Source organism: Pungitius pungitius, unplaced genomic scaffold, assembly GCF_949316345.1.
Source record: "Pungitius pungitius unplaced genomic scaffold, fPunPun2.1 scaffold_52, whole genome shotgun sequence".
Taxonomy (NCBI): Eukaryota; Metazoa; Chordata; class Actinopteri; order Perciformes; family Gasterosteidae; genus Pungitius; species Pungitius pungitius.
The window spans coordinates 50020-62369 of record NW_026909820.1 but is presented as its reverse complement, the minus strand read 5'-3'; the positions used below and the strand labels follow the sequence as shown (position 1 = coordinate 62369).

General features: G+C 43.2%; 25 non-coding genes across 25 annotated transcripts; all 25 read right to left on the bottom strand.

Moving 5' to 3' along the window:
* Nucleotides 1-6: 6 nt before the first annotated feature.
* Nucleotides 7-125, bottom strand: LOC134111985 (5S ribosomal RNA). The gene has a single exon (XR_009945326.1). It is a non-coding gene; the product is annotated as a 5S ribosomal RNA (ribosomal RNA).
* Nucleotides 126-522: 397 nt separating this feature from the next.
* LOC134111984 (5S ribosomal RNA) lies at nt 523-641 on the bottom strand. The gene has a single exon (XR_009945325.1). It is a non-coding gene; the product is annotated as a 5S ribosomal RNA (ribosomal RNA).
* A 339-nt stretch (nt 642-980) lies between these two features.
* Nucleotides 981-1099, bottom strand: LOC134111983 (5S ribosomal RNA). The gene has a single exon (XR_009945324.1). It is a non-coding gene; the product is annotated as a 5S ribosomal RNA (ribosomal RNA).
* A 397-nt stretch (nt 1100-1496) lies between these two features.
* On the bottom strand, nt 1497-1615 carry LOC134111982 (5S ribosomal RNA). The gene has a single exon (XR_009945323.1). It is a non-coding gene; the product is annotated as a 5S ribosomal RNA (ribosomal RNA).
* Nucleotides 1616-1954: 339 nt separating this feature from the next.
* On the bottom strand, nt 1955-2073 carry LOC134111980 (5S ribosomal RNA). The gene has a single exon (XR_009945321.1). It is a non-coding gene; the product is annotated as a 5S ribosomal RNA (ribosomal RNA).
* Nucleotides 2074-2469: 396 nt separating this feature from the next.
* LOC134111979 (5S ribosomal RNA) lies at nt 2470-2588 on the bottom strand. The gene has a single exon (XR_009945320.1). It is a non-coding gene; the product is annotated as a 5S ribosomal RNA (ribosomal RNA).
* A 396-nt stretch (nt 2589-2984) lies between these two features.
* Nucleotides 2985-3103, bottom strand: LOC134111978 (5S ribosomal RNA). Its single transcript, XR_009945319.1, has one exon. It is a non-coding gene; the product is annotated as a 5S ribosomal RNA (ribosomal RNA).
* A 396-nt stretch (nt 3104-3499) lies between these two features.
* On the bottom strand, nt 3500-3618 carry LOC134111977 (5S ribosomal RNA). The gene has a single exon (XR_009945318.1). It is a non-coding gene; the product is annotated as a 5S ribosomal RNA (ribosomal RNA).
* Nucleotides 3619-4014: 396 nt separating this feature from the next.
* On the bottom strand, nt 4015-4133 carry LOC134111976 (5S ribosomal RNA). The gene has a single exon (XR_009945317.1). It is a non-coding gene; the product is annotated as a 5S ribosomal RNA (ribosomal RNA).
* A 396-nt stretch (nt 4134-4529) lies between these two features.
* LOC134111975 (5S ribosomal RNA) lies at nt 4530-4648 on the bottom strand. Its single transcript, XR_009945316.1, has one exon. It is a non-coding gene; the product is annotated as a 5S ribosomal RNA (ribosomal RNA).
* Nucleotides 4649-4987: 339 nt separating this feature from the next.
* Nucleotides 4988-5106, bottom strand: LOC134112105 (5S ribosomal RNA). Its single transcript, XR_009945446.1, has one exon. It is a non-coding gene; the product is annotated as a 5S ribosomal RNA (ribosomal RNA).
* Nucleotides 5107-5502: 396 nt separating this feature from the next.
* Nucleotides 5503-5621, bottom strand: LOC134111974 (5S ribosomal RNA). The gene has a single exon (XR_009945315.1). It is a non-coding gene; the product is annotated as a 5S ribosomal RNA (ribosomal RNA).
* Nucleotides 5622-5960: 339 nt separating this feature from the next.
* Nucleotides 5961-6079, bottom strand: LOC134112085 (5S ribosomal RNA). The gene has a single exon (XR_009945426.1). It is a non-coding gene; the product is annotated as a 5S ribosomal RNA (ribosomal RNA).
* A 397-nt stretch (nt 6080-6476) lies between these two features.
* Nucleotides 6477-6595, bottom strand: LOC134111948 (5S ribosomal RNA). Its single transcript, XR_009945289.1, has one exon. It is a non-coding gene; the product is annotated as a 5S ribosomal RNA (ribosomal RNA).
* A 339-nt stretch (nt 6596-6934) lies between these two features.
* Nucleotides 6935-7053, bottom strand: LOC134112155 (5S ribosomal RNA). The gene has a single exon (XR_009945496.1). It is a non-coding gene; the product is annotated as a 5S ribosomal RNA (ribosomal RNA).
* Nucleotides 7054-7449: 396 nt separating this feature from the next.
* Nucleotides 7450-7568, bottom strand: LOC134111973 (5S ribosomal RNA). Its single transcript, XR_009945314.1, has one exon. It is a non-coding gene; the product is annotated as a 5S ribosomal RNA (ribosomal RNA).
* A 395-nt stretch (nt 7569-7963) lies between these two features.
* Nucleotides 7964-8082, bottom strand: LOC134111972 (5S ribosomal RNA). The gene has a single exon (XR_009945313.1). It is a non-coding gene; the product is annotated as a 5S ribosomal RNA (ribosomal RNA).
* A 396-nt stretch (nt 8083-8478) lies between these two features.
* LOC134111971 (5S ribosomal RNA) lies at nt 8479-8597 on the bottom strand. The gene has a single exon (XR_009945312.1). It is a non-coding gene; the product is annotated as a 5S ribosomal RNA (ribosomal RNA).
* Nucleotides 8598-8936: 339 nt separating this feature from the next.
* Nucleotides 8937-9055, bottom strand: LOC134111969 (5S ribosomal RNA). Its single transcript, XR_009945310.1, has one exon. It is a non-coding gene; the product is annotated as a 5S ribosomal RNA (ribosomal RNA).
* A 397-nt stretch (nt 9056-9452) lies between these two features.
* Nucleotides 9453-9571, bottom strand: LOC134111968 (5S ribosomal RNA). The gene has a single exon (XR_009945309.1). It is a non-coding gene; the product is annotated as a 5S ribosomal RNA (ribosomal RNA).
* Nucleotides 9572-9967: 396 nt separating this feature from the next.
* Nucleotides 9968-10086, bottom strand: LOC134111967 (5S ribosomal RNA). Its single transcript, XR_009945308.1, has one exon. It is a non-coding gene; the product is annotated as a 5S ribosomal RNA (ribosomal RNA).
* A 339-nt stretch (nt 10087-10425) lies between these two features.
* Nucleotides 10426-10544, bottom strand: LOC134111966 (5S ribosomal RNA). Its single transcript, XR_009945307.1, has one exon. It is a non-coding gene; the product is annotated as a 5S ribosomal RNA (ribosomal RNA).
* Nucleotides 10545-10883: 339 nt separating this feature from the next.
* Nucleotides 10884-11002, bottom strand: LOC134112084 (5S ribosomal RNA). Its single transcript, XR_009945425.1, has one exon. It is a non-coding gene; the product is annotated as a 5S ribosomal RNA (ribosomal RNA).
* A 397-nt stretch (nt 11003-11399) lies between these two features.
* On the bottom strand, nt 11400-11518 carry LOC134111937 (5S ribosomal RNA). The gene has a single exon (XR_009945278.1). It is a non-coding gene; the product is annotated as a 5S ribosomal RNA (ribosomal RNA).
* Nucleotides 11519-11857: 339 nt separating this feature from the next.
* Nucleotides 11858-11976, bottom strand: LOC134112154 (5S ribosomal RNA). Its single transcript, XR_009945495.1, has one exon. It is a non-coding gene; the product is annotated as a 5S ribosomal RNA (ribosomal RNA).
* Nucleotides 11977-12350: the final 374 nt, after the last annotated feature.

Genomic DNA, 12350 nt, shown 5'->3' with positions numbered 1-12350 from the left:
TGAAAAAGCTTACGGCACCTGGGATTCCCAGGCGGTCTTCCATCCAGGTACTAACCAGGCCCTGCTCTGCTTAGCTTCCGAGATCAGACGAGATCGGGCGGAACCAGAGAGGTATGGCCGTAAGCTGCTTTAATATCTTTTTCCTAATCCTTTAGAACGTGTCAAAGATAATCAGAAAAGTTTCTTTTTCTAAAATTGAAGCAGTTCTTAGGATTGGCAAGAGAGGTTCCTAAAACCTGAAGGTAACTTTACTTTTCTTCACTGGCAATTCTAACATGTTGGGTTAGCACCTGTATTTCAACGGCTAAATTACAAACAAAAGTAGGCCAATTGTTAAATGTTGATCAACACTAATTTAGCAACCATGAAACGGAATCAATTTTGATGATATTGTCTAAGTTCCTTATATATCCAACGTTAAAACAACACTAAACATGCATCTCTTCGACAATGTGATATACTTTTTGTAATTTGTAGGTGTACAATCTGCGGCGCTCGGCGGCTTTCAGAGAGAAGTGAAAAAGCTTACGGCACCTGGGATTCCCAGGCGGTCTTCCATCCAGGTACTAACCAGGCCCTGCTCTGCTTAGCTTCCGAGATCAGACGAGATCGGGCGGAACCAGAGAGGTATGGCCGTAAGCTGCTTTTTATCTTTTTCCTAATCCTTTATAATGCGTCAAAAAATTATGTCACGCCTGCCGTTGGCATCTTTGTGTGGGTTAAATAAGGGTATGCAAAGAAGGCTGTGACATCCTATGCCGAAAATTGGATGGACTAGAGAAGACCCGCCCAGGAGTCCCAGCCAATCGGTGGATGGCCATTGCAGTCCCCGCCACCTCAAATGGCCTGACGATGGTATGGACGTAAGCCACCTTTCATCTTCTTCCTATTGCATCTCTTCTACAATGTGAAATACTTTTTACAATTGTGTAGGTGTACAATCTGCGGCGCTGGGCGGCTTTCGGAGAGAGAAGTGAAAAAGCTTACGGCACCTGGGATTCCCAGGCGGTCTTCCATCCAGGTACTAACCAGGCCCTGCTCTGCTTAGCTTCCGAGATCAGACGAGATCGGGCGGAACCAGAGAGGTATGGCCGTAAGCTGCTTTAATATCTTTTTCCTAATCCTTTAGAACGTGTCAAAGATAATCAGAAAAGTTTCTTTTTCTAAAATTGAAGCAGTTCTTAGGATTGGCAAGAGAGGTTCCTAAAACCTGAAGGTAACTTTACTTTTCTTCACTGGCAATTCTAACATGTTGGGTTAGCACCTGTATTTCAACGGCTAAATTACAAACAAAAGTAGGCCAATTGTTAAATGTTGATCAACACTAATTTAGCAACCATGAAACGGAATCAATTTTGATGATATTGTCTAAGTTCCTTATATATCCAACGTTAAAACAACACTAAACATGCATCTCTTCGACAATGTGATATACTTTTTGTAATTTGTAGGTGTACAATCTGCGGCGCTCGGCGGCTTTCAGAGAGAAGTGAAAAAGCTTACGGCACCTGGGATTCCCAGGCGGTCTTCCATCCAGGTACTAACCAGGCCCTGCTCTGCTTAGCTTCCGAGATCAGACGAGATCGGGCGGAACCAGAGAGGTATGGCCGTAAGCTGCTTTTTATCTTTTTCCTAATCCTTTATAATGCGTCAAAAAATTATGTCACGCCTGCCGTTGGCATCTTTGTGTGGGTTAAATAAGGGTATGCAAAGCAGGCTGTGACATCCTATGCCGAAAATTGGATGGACTAGAGAAGACCCGCCCAGGAGTCCCAGCCAATCGGTGGATGGCCATTGCAGTCCCCGCCACCTCAAATGGCCTGACGATGGTATGGACGTAAGCCACCTTTCATCTTCTTCCTATTGCATCTCTTCTACAATGTGAAATACTTTTTACAATTGTGTAGGTGTACAATCTGCGGCGCTGGGCGGCTTTCGGAGAGAGAAGTGAAAAAGCTTACGGCACCTGGGATTCCCAGGCGGTCTTCCATCCAGGTACTAACCAGGCCCTGCTCTGCTTAGCTTCCGAGATCAGACGAGATCGGGCGGAACCAGAGAGGTATGGCCGTAAGCTGCTTTTTATCTTTTTCCTAATCCTTTAGAACGTGTCAAAGATAATCAGAAGAGTTTCTTTTTCTAAAATTGAAGCAGTTCTTAGGATTGGCAAGAGAGGTTCCTAAAACCTGAAGGTAACTTTACTTTTCTTCACTGGCAATTCTAACATGTTGGGTTAGCACCTGTATTTCAACGGCTAAATTACAAACAAAAGTATGCCAATTGTTAAATGTTGATCAACACTAATTTAGCAACCATGAAACGGAATCAATTTTGATGATATTGTCTAAGTTCCTTATATATCCAACGTTAAAACAACACTAAACATGCATCTCTTCGACAATGTGATATACTTTTTGTAATTTGTAGGTGTACAATCTGCGGCGCTCGGCGGCTTTCAGAGAGAAGTGAAAAAGCTTACGGCACCTGGGATTCCCAGGCGGTCTTCCATCCAGGTACTAACCAGGCCCTGCTCTGCTTAGCTTCCGAGATCAGACGAGATCGGGCGGAACCAGAGAGGTATGGCCGTAAGCTGCTTTTGATCTTTTTCCTAATCCTTTAAAACGTGTCAAAGATAATCAGAAGAGTTTCTTTTTCTAAAATTGAAGCAGTTCTTAGGATTGGCAAGAGAGGTTCCTAAAACCTGAAGGTAACTTTACTTTTCTTCACTGGCAATTCTAACATGTTGGGTTAGCACCTGTATTTCAACGGCTAAATTACAAACAAAAGTATGCCAATTGTTAAATGTTGATCAACACTAATTTAGCAACCATGAAACGGAATCAATTTTGATGATATTGTCTAAGTTCCTTATATATCCAACGTTAAAACAACACTAAACATGCATCTCTTCGACAATGTGATGTACTTTTTGTAATTTGTAGGTGTACAATCTGCGGCGCTCGGCAGCTTTCAGAGAGAAGTGAAAAAGCTTACGGCACCTGGGATTCCCAGGCGGTCTTCCATCCAGGTACTAACCAGGCCCTGCTCTGCTTAGCTTCCGAGATCAGACGAGATCGGGCGGAACCAGAGAGGTATGGCCGTAAGCTGCTTTTTATCTTTTTCCTAATCCTTTAAAACGTGTCAAAGATAATCAGAAGAGTTTCTTTTTCTAAAATTGAAGCAGTTCTTAGGATTGGCAAGAGAGGTTCCTAAAACCTGAAGGTAACTTTACTTTTCTTCACTGGCAATTCTAACATGTTGGGTTAGCACCTGTATTTCAACGGCTAAATTACAAACAAAAGTAGGCCAATTGTTAAATGTTGATCAACACTAATTTAGCAACCATGAAACGGAATCAATTTTGATGATATTGTCTAAGTTCCTTATATATCCAACGTTAAAACAACACTAAACATGCATCTCTTCGACAATGTGATATACTTTTTGTAATTTGTAGGTGTACAATCTGCGGCGCTCGGCGGCTTTCAGAGAGAAGTGAAAAAGCTTACGGCACCTGGGATTCCCAGGCGGTCTTCCATCCAGGTACTAACCAGGCCCTGCTCTGCTTAGCTTCCGAGATCAGACGAGATCGGGCGGAACCAGAGAGGTATGGCCGTAAGCTGCTTTTTATCTTTTTCCTAATCCTTTAGAACGTGTCAAAGATAATCAGAAAAGTTTCTTTTTCTAAAATTGAAGCAGTTCTTAGGATTGGCAAGAGAGGTTCCTAAAACCTGAAGGTAACTTTACTTTTCTTCACTGGCAATTCTAATATGTTGGGTTAGCACCTGTATTTCAACGGCTAAATTACAAACAAAAGTATGCCAATTGTTAAATGTTGATCAACACTAATTTAGCAACCATGAAACGGAATCAATTTTGATGATATTGTCTAAGTTCCTTATATATCCAACGTTAAAACAACACTAAACATGCATCTCTTCGACAATGTGATGTACTTTTTGTAATTTGTAGGTGTACAATCTGCGGCGCTCGGCAGCTTTCAGAGAGAAGTGAAAAAGCTTACGGCACCTGGGATTCCCAGGCGGTCTTCCATCCAGGTACTAACCAGGCCCTGCTCTGCTTAGCTTCCGAGATCAGACGAGATCGGGCGGAACCAGAGAGGTATGGCCGTAAGCTGCTTTTTATCTTTTTCCTAATCCTTTAAAACGTGTCAAAGATAATCAGAAGAGTTTCTTTTTCTAAAATTGAAGCAGTTCTTAGGATTGGCAAGAGAGGTTCCTAAAACCTGAAGGTAACTTTACTTTTCTTCACTGGCAATTCTAACATGTTGGGTTAGCACCTGTATTTCAACGGCTAAATTATAAACAAAAGTAGGCCAATTGTTAAATGTTGATCAACACTAATTTAGCAACCATGAAACGGAATCAATTTTGATGATATTGTCTAAGTTCCTTATATATCCAACGTTAAAACAACACTAAACATGCATCTCTTCGACAATGTGATATACTTTTTGTAATTTGTAGGTGTACAATCTGCGGCGCTCGGCGGCTTTCAGAGAGAAGTGAAAAAGCTTACGGCACCTGGGATTCCCAGGCGGTCTTCCATCCAGGTACTAACCAGGCCCTGCTCTGCTTAGCTTCCGAGATCAGACGAGATCGGGCGGAACCAGAGAGGTATGGCCGTAAGCTGCTTTTTATCTTTTTCCTAATCCTTTATAATGCGTCAAAAAATTATGTCACGCCTGCCGTTGGCATCTTTGTGTGGGTTAAATAAGGGTATGCAAAGAAGGCTGTGACATCCTATGCCGAAAATTGGATGGACTAGAGAAGACCCGCCCAGGAGTCCCAGCCAATCGGTGGATGGCCATTGCAGTCCCCGCCACCTCAAATGGCCTGACGATGGTATGGACGTAAGCCACCTTTCATCTTCTTCCTATTGCATCTCTTCTACAATGTGAAATACTTTTTACAATTGTGTAGGTGTACAATCTGCGGCGCTGGGCGGCTTTCGGAGACAGAAGTGAAAAAGCTTACGGCACCTGGGATTCCCAGGCGGTCTTCCATCCAGGTACTAACCAGGCCCTGCTCTGCTTAGCTTCCGAGATCAGACGAGATCGGGCGGAACCAGAGAGGTATGGCCGTACGCTGCTTTTTATCTTTTTCCTAATCCTTTAAAACGTGTCAAAGATAATCAGAAGAGTTTCTTTTTCTAAAATTAAAGCAGTTCTTAGGATTGGCAAGAGAGGTTCCTAAAACCTGAAGGTAACTTTACTTTTCTTCACTGGCAATTCTAACATGTTGGGTTAGCACCTGTATTTCAACGGCTAAATTACAAACAAAAGTAGGCCAATTGTTAAATGTTGATCAACACTAATTTAGCAACCATGAAACGGAATCAATTTTGATGATATTGTCTAAGTTCCTTATATATCCAACGTTAAAACAACACTAAACATGCATCTCTTCGACAATGTGATATACTTTTTGTAATTTGTAGGTGTACAATCTGCGGCGCTCGGCGGCTTTCAGAGAGAAGTGAAAAAGCTTACGGCACCTGGGATTCCCAGGCGGTCTTCCATCCAGGTACTAACCAGGCCCTGCTCTGCTTAGCTTCCGAGATCAGACGAGATCGGGCGGAACCAGAGAGGTATGGCCGTAAGCTGCTTTTTATCTTTTTCCTAATCCTTTATAATGCGTCAAAAAATTATGTCACGCCTGCCGTTGGCATCTTTGTGTGGGTTAAATAAGGGTATGCAAAGAAGGCTGTGACATCCTATGCCGAAAATTGGATGGACTAGAGAAGACCCGCCCAGGAGTCCCAGCCAATCGGTGGATGGCCATTGCAGTCCCCGCCACCTCAAATGGCCTGACGATGGTATGGACGTAAGCCACCTTTCATCTTCTTCCTATTGCATCTCTTGTACAATGTGAAATACTTTTTACAATTGTGTAGGTGTACAATCTGCGGCGCTGGGCGGCTTTCGGAGAGAGAAGTGAAAAAGCTTACGGCACCTGGGATTCCCAGGCGGTCTTCCATCCAGGTACTATCCAGGCCCTGCTCTGCTTAGCTTCCGAGATCAGACGAGATCGGGCGGAACCAGAGAGGTATGGCCGTAAGCTGCTTTAATATCTTTTTCCTAATCCTTTAGAACGTGTCAAAGATAATCAGAAAAGTTTCTTTTTCTAAAATTGAAGCAGTTCTTAGGATTGGCAAGAGAGGTTCCTAAAACCTGAAGGTAACTTTACTTTTCTTCACTGGCAATTCTAACATGTTGGGTTAGCACCTGTATTTCAACGGCTAAATTACAAACAAAAGTATGCCAATTGTTAAATGTTGATCAACACTAATTTAGCAACCATGAAACGGAATCAATTTTGATGATATTGTCTAAGTTCCTTATATATCCAACGTTAAAACAACACTAAACATGCATCTCTTCGACAATGTGATGTACTTTTTGTAATTTGTAGGTGTACAATCTGCGGCGCTCGGCGGCTTTCAGAGAGAAGTGAAAAAGCTTACGGCACCTGGGATTCCCAGGCGGTCTTCCATCCAGGTACTAACCAGGCCCTGCTCTGCTTAACTTCCGAGATCAGACGAGATCGGGCGGAACCAGAGAGGTATGGCCGTAAGCTGCTTTTTATCTTTTTCCTAATCCTTTATAATGCGTCAAAAAATTATGTCACGCCTGCCGTTGGCATCTTTGTGTGGGTTAAATAAGGGTATGCAAAGAAGGCTGTGACATCCTATGCCGAAAATTGGATGGACTAGAGAAGACCCGCCCAGAAGTCCCAGCCAATCGGTGGATGGCCATTGCAGTCCCCGCCACCTCAAATGGCCTGACGATGGTATGGACGTAAGCCACCTTTCATCTTCTTCCTATTGCATCTCTTCTACAATGTGAAATACTTTTTACAATTGTGTAGGTGTACAATCTGCGGCGCTGGGCGGCTTTCGGAGAGAGAAGAGAAAAAGCTTACGGCACCTGGGATCCCCAGGCGGTCTTCCATCCAGGTACTAACCAGGCCCTGCTCTGCTTAGCTTCCGAGATCAGACGAGATCGGGCGGAACCAGAGAGGTATGGCCGTACGCTGCTTTTTATCTTTTTCCTAATCCTTTAAAACGTGTCAAAGATAATCAGAAGAGTTTCTTTTTCTAAAATTGAAGCAGTTCTTAGGATTGGCAAGAGAGGTTCCTAAAACCTGAAGGTAACTTTACTTTTCTTCACTGGCAATTCTAACATGTTGGGTTAGCACCTGTATTTCAACGGCTAAATTACAAACAAAAGTAGGCCAATTGTTAAATGTTGATCAACACTAATTTAGCAACCATGAAACGGAATCAATTTTGATGATATTGTCTAAGTTCCTTATATATCCAACGTTAAAACAACACTAAACATGCATCTCTTCGACAATGTGATATACTTTTTGTAATTTGTAGGTGTACAATCTGCGGCGCTCGGCGGCTTTCAGAGAGAAGTGAAAAAGCTTACGGCACCTGGGATTCCCAGGCGGTCTTCCATCCAGGTACTAACCAGGCCCTGCTCTGCTTAGCTTCCGAGATCAGACGAGATCGGGCGGAACCAGAGAGGTATGGCCGTAAGCTGCTTTTTATCTTTTTCCTAATCCTTTAGAACGTGTCAAAGATAATCAGAAGAGTTTCTTTTTCTAAAATTGAAGCAGTTCTTAGGATTGGCAAGAGAGGTTCCTAAAACCTGAAGGTAACTTTACTTTTCTTCACTGGCAATTCTAACATGTTGGGTTAGCACCTGTATTTCAACGGCTAAATTACAAACAAAAGTATGCCAATTGTTAAATGTTGATCAACACTAATTTAGCAACCATGAAACGGAATCAATTTTGATGATATTGTCTAAGTTCCTTATATATCCAACGTTAAAACAACACTAAACATGCATCTCTTCGACAATGTGATGTACTTTTTGTAATTTGTAGGTGTACAATCTGCGGCGCTCGGCAGCTTTCAGAGAGAAGTGAAAAGCTTACGGCACCTGGGATTCCCAGGCGGTCTTCCATCCAGGTACTAACCAGGCCCTGCTCTGCTTAGCTTCCGAGATCAGACGAGATCGGGCGGAACCAGAGAGGTATGGCCGTAAGCTGCTTTTTATCTTTTTCCTAATCCTTTAAAACGTGTCAAAGATAATCAGAAGAGTTTCTTTTTCTAAAATTGAAGCAGTTCTTAGGATTGGCAAGAGAGGTTCCTAAAACCTGAAGGTAACTTTACTTTTCTTCACTGGCAATTCTAACATGTTGGGTTAGCACCTGTATTTCAACGGCTAAATTACAAACAAAAGTAGGCCAATTGTTAAATGTTGATCAACACTAATTTAGCAACCATGAAACGGAATCAATTTTGATGATATTGTCTAAGTTCCTTATATATCCAACGTTAAAACAACACTAAACATGCATCTCTTCGACAATGTGATATACTTTTTGTAATTTGTAGGTGTACAATCTGCGGCGCTCGGCGGCTTTCAGAGAGAAGTGAAAAAGCTTACGGCACCTGGGATTCCCAGGCGGTCTTCCATCCAGGTACTAACCAGGCCCTGCTCTGCTTAGCTTCCGAGATCAGACGAGATCGGGCGGAACCAGAGAGGTATGGCCGTAAGCTGCTTTTTATCTTTTTCCTAATCCTTTATAATGCGTCAAAAAATTATGTCACGCCTGCCGTTGGCATCTTTGTGTGGGTTAAATAAGGGTATGCAAAGAAGGCTGTGACATCCTATGCCGAAAATTGGATGGACTAGAGAAGACCCGCCCAGGAGTCCCAGCCAATCGGTGGATGGCCATTGCAGTCCCCGCCACCTCAAATGGCCTGACGATGGTATGGACGTAAGCCACCTTTCATCTTCTTCCTATTGCATCTCTTCTACAATGTGAAATACTTTTTACAATTGTGTAGGTGTACAATCTGCGGCGCTGGGCGGCTTTCGGAGAGAGAAGTGAAAAAGCTTACGGCACCTGGGATTCCCAGGCGGTCTTCCATCCAGGTACTAACCAGGCCCTGCTCTGCTTAGCTTCCGAGATCAGACGAGATCGGGCGGAACCAGAGAGGTATGGCCGTAAGCTGCTTTAATATCTTTTTCCTAATCCTTTAGAACGTGTCAAAGATAATCAGAAAAGTTTCTTTTTCTAAAATTGAAGCAGTTCTTAGGATTGGCAAGAGAGGTTCCTAAAACCTGAAGGTAACTTTACTTTTCTTCACTGGCAATTCTAACATGTTGGGTTAGCACCTGTATTTCAACGGCTAAATTACAAACAAAAGTAGGCCAATTGTTAAATGTTGATCAACACTAATTTAGCAACCATGAAACGGAATCAATTTTGATGATATTGTCTAAGTTCCTTATATATCCAACGTTAAAACAACACTAAACATGCATCTCTTCGACAATGTGATATACTTTTTGTAATTTGTAGGTGTACAATCTGCGGCGCTCGGCGGCTTTCAGAGAGAAGTGAAAAAGCTTACGGCACCTGGGATTCCCAGGCGGTCTTCCATCCAGGTACTAACCAGGCCCTGCTCTGCTTAGCTTCCGAGATCAGACGAGATCGGGCGGAACCAGAGAGGTATGGCCGTAAGCTGCTTTTTATCTTTTTCCTAATCCTTTAGAACGTGTCAAAGATAATCAGAAAAGTTTCTTTTTCTAAAATTGAAGCAGTTCTTAGGATTGGCAAGAGAGGTTCCTAAAACCTGAAGGTAACTTTACTTTTCTTCACTGGCAATTCTAACATGTTGGGTTAGCACCTGTATTTCAACGGCTAAATTACAAACAAAAGTAGGCCAATTGTTAAATGTTGATCAACACTAATTTAGCAACCATGAAACGGAATCAATTTTGATGATATTGTCTAAGTTCCTTATATATCCAACGTTAAAACAACACTAAACATGCATCTCTTCGACAATGTGATATACTTTTTGTAATTTGTAGGTGTACAATCTGCGGCGCTCGGCGGCTTTCAGAGAGAAGTGAAAAAGCTTACGGCACCTGGGATTCCCAGGCGGTCTTCCATCCAGGTACTAACCAGGCCCTGCTCTGCTTAGCTTCCGAGATCAGACGAGATCGGGCGGAACCAGAGAGGTATGGCCGTAAGCTGCTTTTTATCTTTTTCCTAATCCTTTATAATGCGTCAAAAAATTATGTCACGCCTGCCGTTGGCATCTTTGTGTGGGTTAAATAAGGGTATGCAAAGAAGGCTGTGACATCCTATGCCGAAAATTGGATGGACTAGAGAAGACCCGCCCAGGAGTCCCAGCCAATCGGTGGATGGCCATTGCAGTCCCCGCCACCTCAAATGGCCTGACGATGGTATGGACGTAAGCCACCTTTCATCTTCTTCCTATTGCATCTCTTCTACAATGTGAAATACTTTTTACAATTGTGTAGGTGTACAATCTGCGGCGCTGGGCGGCTTTCGGAGAGAGAAGTGAAAAAGCTTACGGCACCTGGGATTCCCAGGCGGTCTTCCATCCAGGTACTAACCAGGCCCTGCTCTGCTTAGCTTCCGAGATCAGACGAGATCGGGCGGAACCAGAGAGGTATGGCCGTAAGCTGCTTTTTATCTTTTTCCTAATCCTTTATAATGCGTCAAAAAATTATGTCACGCCTGCCGTTGGCATCTTTGTGTGGGTTAAATAAGGGTATGCAAAGAAGGCTGTGACATCCTATGCCGAAAATTGGATGGACTAGAGAAGACCCGCCCAGGAGTCCCAGCCAATCGGTGGATGGCCATTGCAGTCCCCGCCACCTCAAATGGCCTGACGATGGTATGGACGTAAGCCACCTTTCATCTTCTTCCTATTGCATCTCTTCTACAATGTGAAATACTTTTTACAATTGTGTAGGTGTACAATCTGCGGCGCTGGGCGGCTTTCGGAGAGAGAAGTGAAAAAGCTTACGGCACCTGGGATTCCCAGGCGGTCTTCCATCCAGGTACTATCCAGGCCCTGCTCTGCTTAGCTTCCGAGATCAGACGAGATCGGGCGGAACCAGAGAGGTATGGCCGTAAGCTGCTTTAATATCTTTTTCCTAATCCTTTAGAACGTGTCAAAGATAATCAGAAAAGTTTCTTTTTCTAAAATTGAAGCAGTTCTTAGGATTGGCAAGAGAGGTTCCTAAAACCTGAAGGTAACTTTACTTTTCTTCACTGGCAATTCTAACATGTTGGGTTAGCACCTGTATTTCAACGGCTAAATTACAAACAAAAGTATGCCAATTGTTAAATGTTGATCAACACTAATTTAGCAACCATGAAACGGAATCAATTTTGATGATATTGTCTAAGTTCCTTATATATCCAACGTTAAAACAACACTAAACATGCATCTCTTCGACAATGTGATGTACTTTTTGTAATTTGTAGGTGTACAATCTGCGGCGCTCGGCGGCTTTCAGAGAGAAGTGAAAAAGCTTACGGCACCTGGGATTCCCAGGCGGTCTTCCATCCAGGTACTAACCAGGCCCTGCTCTGCTTAACTTCCGAGATCAGACGAGATCGGGCGGAACCAGAGAGGTATGGCCGTAAGCTGCTTTTTATCTTTTTCCTAATCCTTTATAATGCGTCAAAAAATTATGTCACGCCTGCCGTTGGCATCTTTGTGTGGGTTAAATAAGGGTATGCAAAGAAGGCTGTGACATCCTATGCCGAAAATTGGATGGACTAGAGAAGACCCGCCCAGAAGTCCCAGCCAATCGGTGGATGGCCATTGCAGTCCCCGCCACCTCAAATGGCCTGACGATGGTATGGACGTAAGCCACCTTTCATCTTCTTCCTATTGCATCTCTTCTACAATGTGAAATACTTTTTACAATTGTGTAGGTGTACAATCTGCGGCGCTGGGCGGCTTTCGGAGAGAGAAGAGAAAAAGCTTACGGCACCTGGGATCCCCAGGCGGTCTTCCATCCAGGTACTAACCAGGCCCTGCTCTGCTTAGCTTCCGAGATCAGACGAGATCGGGCGGAACCAGAGAGGTATGGCCGTACGCTGCTTTTTATCTTTTTCCTAATCCTTTAAAACGTGTCAAAGATAATCAGAAGAGTTTCTTTTTCTAAAATTGAAGCAGTTCTTAGGATTGGCAAGAGAGGTTCCTAAAACCTGAAGGTAACTTTACTTTTCTTCACTGGCAATTCTAACATGTTGGGTTAGCACCTGTATTTCAACGGCTAAATTACAAACAAAAGTAGGCCAATTGTTAAATGTTGATCAACACTAATTTAGCAACCATGAAACGGAATCAATTTTGATGATATTGTCTAAGTTCCTTATATATCCAACGTTAAAACAACACTAAACATGCATCTCTTCGACAATGTGATATACTTTTTGTAATTTGTAGGTGTACAATCTGCGGCGCTCGGC